At 40.6% G+C, this 6,000-nt stretch overlaps 1 protein-coding gene across 4 annotated transcripts in view; it reads left to right on the top strand.

Annotated features, from left to right (window-relative positions):
• The first annotated feature begins 1,223 nt into the window (after positions 1-1,223).
• LNPK (lunapark, ER junction formation factor) overlaps positions 1,224-6,000 on the top strand; it is a 75,389-nt gene continuing 70,612 nt past the window's right edge. For 2 of the 4 annotated variants that reach the window (XM_058549303.1, XM_058549301.1), the window contains exon 1: positions 1,662-1,769. The gene's annotated coding sequence lies outside the window, so the exon portion shown is untranslated. Of the gene's footprint in view, positions 1,433-1,660; positions 1,770-6,000 lie in introns of those variants that run through there. The other 2 variants (XM_058549302.1, XM_058549304.1) reach the window with 2 other exon arrangements.

Raw genomic sequence — 6,000 nt, 5'->3', positions numbered from 1 at the left:
GGTTGTTGGGAGGATTAAAAGAGTCAATGATTCACCACTTCTCTCCCTCCCCTTGCCAGGCCAAATCTCTCCCCTTCTAGAGCAATTACCCAGGGAATTTTCTCTCAGGATTAGGTTTTTGGAATCTCTTGCACTTAGCTAGCTCTTCTCTGTGTCCCGGTTCCTGTTTTTTTCCCCCATACAATAGACCTTCACGGCTTAATTAAAACTAGAGAACAAGTCATTAGCAAGTGGAATATACTTCTTCCCTGTTCTCTTAGGAGAAGAGATCTTCCTGAGGTGAAGAGATGTATTTGCATAACTGCACAGGCCTTTTTTTTTTTTTAACTTTGAAATAGCAAAAGATGAAAAACAAAATGGTTAAATTTCCATATCAAAATAGGTGAAATCTCTCTTTTCATTTTCTTCTAGATTTATAAGGTGCCTGACCCAGAGTACACAAGAAATAATAAACTTTGGTTCCCTTTTCTTCATCCTTTCAAGTTTACAAAGCTGTAACTAAAGATATTAGCTGTTAGGACAAGCAACTCCACAGTGAATTATCTAGTAGCTTCCAGTATAGTAAATTGTTCTAACCAACTAGATACTACTCAGTTTCTTTTCTTACTTTATCTGTTTGCATTGTCAAAGTTTAAAAGCAGCATATTAAAAGGATTATACTCTTTAAAAATCATGCAAACTTTTTATTATTTAAAATGTGTATGTAACTAAAAAAAATTTTTAAATTCCATAAAAAATGTTTGCACACAAGGCTAAAACACGTCACAGGGGTAAAACATGACAAAAGCTTTTGCTGAAATTTCTCTTCCTTTCTCCAAGTTACCTCGTGGGGTTCAAGAATCATTTGTTATTTAGACTTGTCAGTCCCAGGTGTCTAGAAAACGATCTTTAGCCAATATTTCGAATCTGAGGCAAACATAGTCTGAGTGGTTTATTCGTGGGCCCACGTATCAGGACCTGTGAAGCGGGTGTTTTTGAGGTGAGAGTTTTAAGATAGAAAACAGCTTATGTTGTTATCCACGGTTTGAAATCAACATCAACTTCAAACATTTAAAGTTTACCACACGCCGGCGAGGTAAGCGTCCAGGCATCCAATGACCCTTTTTGACGTCACGAGTGATAAAAGCCTCAAGCACTCCTGGCTGGAGTCTACCCTGAATTTTCTCCACTGGCTTGTTTGGGAACTGGGTCTCTTCTAAGCTATGTCGTATTAACTTGCTCTGCTGCCGGCTGGATGACAGCTGCTCGGGGACTCTTCAGGACGGACTCCTTTCCAGACGCACCCACCTTCACCCTCAACCCCACTCTGCTCTCGCGGCAGTCTAGGACCACCAGGACCAATTTTGGGGTTTTCTTTCTCCAGCGAGACTTGGTACTGCAGGCTTGACAAGAAAAGAAGGAGGGAGAGGAAGAGTAAGAAGTAACTGCATTGGTAAGAGTCATAATAAACGGCAGTACATCTCCAAGACGCGGCGACCAGCACCGTATTTGGCTGCGGAGGCCATACGGACAGGCGCCCCCGGGCCGACCTCCCCACTCCCCCGCCCCAACTGCGCGCCCGAGTCACAGTCACGTGACGGGGGAGCGGCGCGCGCCGGCCGCGGCGCGGATTGGCCGGCGGCGGGAGCGCGGGGTTTGATGGGAAGGAGTTGGCCCGGCCCAGAGCTCTGTCAGTGGCGGCGGCTGCCTGCTCCGGAGGCAGGCTGCGCGGTGGCCGCCCAAGCTGGCTGGGGTGGACGCCAGCGCCGGGCTTTGCCCGCTTCTTGAAGGTAGAGCGCTCACAAGGAGGGCAGTTGGGAGGGCTCGGCAGAGGGGAGGTGCGCTGAGCTTTGCCGTGGGAGATACGCTCCCGGTTCCCCCCGCTTGCCTCTCCCGGGCGCCCCGCCCCATGCCGAGTGGCCTAGGAGCTCCGCGGCGCCGGCTGGTCAGACCCCTGCCCGGCTGCGCGTTGCGCCAGTGTCGCCGCCTGGTCCCCTTGATTATCCTGCACCGTGGCAGGGGTGGCTCTGGAGTGCTGGAGACTCCTTTCTGCCCCCGCCCCGCCACGGGGAGGTGGTTCTCCAGCTCGGTTCACGAAGATGCCGGGGGGGGGGGGGGGGGCGGGGGGTGTGTGACTGGATGGATCTGAGCATCGGCTCTTTGGCCCGCCTATGCCTAGGCGAAGGGTCAGAAGGTCCTATGCTAAGCTATCGCTTTGAGTGTTCTACCCGTCTCTTCTTTCTCTGAGTTTGTGCGGAGGCGCCATGAGTTGGAAAGATCTGGAGGGACCGAAAACTGTCAGTGTCATGCTGCTCGGCCCAGGCGTGTGGGCGTGGATTCTGTGCTGCTTTACAGAAGCCTCTCGACAACCGTGGTCCTTGTTTGAGGGACGGTGGGCGGCCTAAGGGGGATGGGGGGAGAGGGAATGGTGAGGGCATAGGTGGCATAAACATGGCAGGAGAAGAGCAAATCTAAACTACATCAATAGTTTTAATTCTTTAATATTGTGTATGGGGATTGAGAGAGAGTTGAGATTGGTGGACTAGTTTTGCTGATGGTGCCCTCACTGTACTAAGTAAAACCCATGACTCACTGAGTTTTGCATGTTCCCGTTTTCCCAGTTGGCTTCTGCTCTGTGGTCCCTTAGTGTCAACTGTGTTTTCTCCTTTCTCTATGGCTTGGGTGTCACCGTTGACAAAATTGACTGTATTCAACGGCGGTTTTTGTGGATGTGAGTAAGCTTGGTTTCAGGCATATGTTCACACTGGCAGGGAATGCTAATCTCTTGTCCTCAGCAGTCCCCATAGATCCATTTTAGGAGAAGCAAGTTGATTTTGAACACATTTTTTTAAAACAAGAGTGGTGCATTTAAAATTAGAATTTTAAGTTTCTCTGTCATCTACTGAGATCAACCCAATGCTATTAATAAACTTATATAGTGTTTCTATGTTATTAACTTGAAAGAGAATATAAGAAAAGGAAGAAGTTATGTAGCTATCAAACAGGTATGGTTTCATATCGAAATCTTTCTAATCAAATAGTCATTTTTTTGGAAGTATTTAGTTCAGAATGAGCATAGACTCACCATGAAGACCAGAACTTAACCATCATATAATAGAAGTGCTTTTAGAGGTGCTTCTTTATTGCTTTTTTTCAATAATTTTATTTTTGAGTAGTATGTGGTGGTTTGGGATATTTCAGAATTGCCTTTTCATTTGGGATATTTGAAAGTTAGAGTTCTACAACAGATCACTTTTAATCTTAAATTGAATGAGACAATATGTTGGAGAGGTACTGTTGATAGTGACTGAATAGTTTCTAGTTAAGTTTGGAACTTGAGAAACGTAAAACTGAACTTCCTTTACTGTTAAAGGCCTACAAGATTATTTTAATGGAAGAATCTGCAAAGTATTTTGCTTTATTTTTTATACTAGGGAAAATGAGAGCAATACAATTTCAGTTAAATACAAACTAATTTTATTTTCCAATTTTAAAATTATGAAACAGGTCCTTTCTTCATAAGAAATTAGAAAGAAATGTGGTCCATATGAGAAGTATTGTCTGTACTACATGTGTTTTCTGATAATAGTAATAATAATGGCTACAATTTATTATGCACTTACTATTTGTTGGAAAATATACGAAGGGATATATAATTCCATTTAATTCATACAACAATTCTGTGAAGTGTAGATATTTTCACCACTTTACATATGTGGAAACTGAGGCTTAAAGAGTTTAATTTACCCAAGATCACATAGCTAGTATGTGGTTGAGCCATATTTTGGATCCAGACCTTTTTTACTTCATTATTTTAATATGCCATGAAGTGGGTGAAAATTTAAGAATGACATGCCCCATGATTTTAAATTCTGACACCCAGACCTGACAGTGAATAGCAGTTAATAGAAAACATTCAAATAATGCGGTGGGCATTGTTATTGAAAAACACATTAGATGCACCCAGCTCTTAAAGTCATGTGAGGTCCCACTGTGATATCAGAGTAGAAAGAGACTGTCTGTACATGTTCATGGAACAGTTCTTGGGGACAAGCCACTTGAGATTGAGCCATCTGTCCACTCAAGGGCAAGCAAATTGATTTACGCTTCAGAAAGAAATGGTAGGTATTTGGTTTCCATGTATCTTCCGTGTGTTGAAAGGAAGCAGAGATGAACTAGAAAATTGGCCACAGCAGTAAAAACAACAATTTGTATTGAGAAATTAGTATGTGTCAGGCACTATTGTCAATACTTCAGAATGTATTATGTCATTTAAGCCTTTCAACATTCAAGAGGTTCCTTAACTATCCCTCTTTTGCAGATGAAGATATTGAGTAACTGAGAAGTTAAGTAACTTATTTGCCCAAGATTTCTTAGTAAGTAATGGGCCACAGCAACTGGAGTTAAGATGTTTAAGTCGCAAAGAGGGAAAAAGTGTTTGAAAATAGAAGACGTATGAAAATAAAGCTATAAAGAAATAGTTGATTTCTTTAATTTTGTTATGCTTTTATATTTGTTGGAAAGTACTGCCATTATGTGTGTATTATGGTAAATCAGCTTCTTTAACAAATACCAGAATTTGAAAGGAAAATTGCTGGAACAATGAGGATTTACTGGTTCTTTGATTATGATCCTGAAAGCATGGATATAGCATTTAATGACTATTACCCTAATGTTGTTTTGGAGGACAAATTTAAAAGCACAATCCTCTGCTTCAGGGATCTTAAAGGCTGAGCTGTAGTTTGTTTCGTTAACACCAAAACAATTCTCCAAGCAAATAATTGATGTCAAAGTTGCTATTAATTGCAGTATTATGCATATATTTCATATTACAATTATTTTAAAAGTGATAGGCAGTAAACCAGTAAAGGCAGTGCTTGGAGACTTCTAGTATCAGTTCTGCTCCTAGCTGGAGCTACATGATTTTGGTAAATCATTTAGCTTCTCTTCCATGCAGGTTTAAGCATTCAAATTTAATCAGATGAAGGAAGTGGGCTATGTGATACTCTGTACTAACACTGTCTCTTGTGTTTATAACTCACTTTCCACCTCAGTAGCTGCATTTACCAGCCATTTGAGAATGTCAGGGGTGCTTTCCTATATTTTATGTATAAATATTCCAATCTAATCTCTGTAAAGGAGACTTTATTTCTAATTTTGTGTTATTGGAAATAGGTGGTTGCTTTTTAAAAAATCAAAACGAAAATACTGTCTGGCTTTGCTGCTTCCTATCGTTGAGACTTTAGCATATTACTTCACTTCCCTAGCCTCAGTTTCCTCATTTGTAAAATGGAGCGATAGTAGCATCTAAATGATAAAATTCATGTAAAGCATTTGTTTTAGGCCTGCTAGAGATTAAGTGCTTAGCAAGTGTTTACCTGATGTTATCATTATTTTCAAATATTAAAAATTCTGATTTGTGATGGCTACAAACTTAACTTGAAGGCATATAACTCTGTTACAACACAAAATGTGTAGGTCAATTGTGTATAAAACACTGTGCTAGACACCTTATATTAGTTCCAAAATAATGGGGTGATGTATACTTAGAAAATACCAAGTTAAGTGCTTCATCTGAATCTCCTTTCCCTGGTTACCTTTCTTGGTGATTATTTTTAGCATCTTAAGGAGGTTTTAAGATCTATTTAATGTCCTAATTCAGAAATTTGTACTTTGATTCAGTAGAGTTCCAAGATTTCTTACAACCGAATTTTAGAAATTTGAATACTGAGTTAATATTGAAGGATTAATATTTAGGTTGCATTTTAAATGTGGCTTATAACATTCATTATATTTATAAAGTTCAGAATTTTTCAGGACAGAATATAGGTATATCTGTCCCTAAAAGTTACTTTGTAAGTGAAAGTATTTCATAATTAGGCTCTTTGTCACTTCTTTAACCAAGAAAGTCCAAGGTAGGTATGCCTTATACTAATTCCAACCTGTAAATAGAGCTGCAGAGTGAATGTACTTATGTGGCACTGGCATTATTTTGTGATTACATTTATGGTTTTAAAAATC

This window comes from Diceros bicornis, chromosome 10 (genome assembly GCF_020826845.1).
Source record: "Diceros bicornis minor isolate mBicDic1 chromosome 10, mDicBic1.mat.cur, whole genome shotgun sequence".
Taxonomy (NCBI): domain Eukaryota; kingdom Metazoa; phylum Chordata; class Mammalia; order Perissodactyla; family Rhinocerotidae; genus Diceros; species Diceros bicornis.
Note: the sequence above shows the minus strand (reverse complement) of the source record. Positions and strands in the feature narration are given on the sequence as shown.